Source organism: Hakea prostrata, chromosome 1, assembly GCF_041222555.1.
Source record: "Hakea prostrata isolate BN-2017 chromosome 1, UWA_Hpros_2, whole genome shotgun sequence".
Classification (NCBI taxonomy): domain Eukaryota; kingdom Viridiplantae; phylum Streptophyta; class Magnoliopsida; order Proteales; family Proteaceae; genus Hakea; species Hakea prostrata.
The window spans coordinates 6,049,843-6,050,467 of NC_142600.1; the positions used below are offsets into that span (position 1 = coordinate 6,049,843).

Genomic DNA, 625 nt, shown 5'->3' on the forward strand with positions numbered 1-625 from the left:
TGCCATCCGTTAATTATCCGTCAAAGGAAAGTTGTTAGAAAGATTAAAACAACTTTCCTTGACGGAGCCCTATGACGGTGACAATAGAAACAAAGATGATCAAATCAACCATCATCCCTTGAGTCAATTCTCTTACAAGCTTGGAGGAATTCACAGGCAATTTTGGATCTTAATGACTCGAATTTAGGAACATCATATGCTTAAACTCCTCAAAATCAAGCTTCCCATCAGAGTTCAGATCAAACCTGCAAATCATGTTGTTGTAGTCTACATCACTAGACTCGCCCAACAACCCCAATCTCAGAAGCACAATTCGAAGTTCTTCACAGCTGATAAACCCATCATGGTTCAAATCAAACACATTGAAGGCCTCAAGCAAATATTTCTCCTCGCTATTGTTTCTTTCTTCTCCTTCCAACTGAACCGTAATGGACTCATAGAAGGAGATAAATTCCTGTAAGTCGAGGTTCGTTTTCCCCATGATTCCTTCAAGCTCTTCTGAAGTGATATAGACATCAACCTTTTCTAAGAGCTGTGTTAGCTCATCTACGCTCACTGCTCCATCGTTGTTGAGATCAATCTTTGAGAAGACCTTCTTCAAATCAGAGAAACCCAGTGGAGACAT

The 625-nt window shown here is 40.2% G+C and overlaps 1 pseudogene; it reads right to left on the minus strand.

Annotated features, from left to right (window-relative positions):
• Positions 1 to 169: 169 nt before the first annotated feature.
• LOC149026970 (putative calcium-binding protein CML44 pseudogene) lies at positions 170 to 625 on the minus strand (annotated as a pseudogene).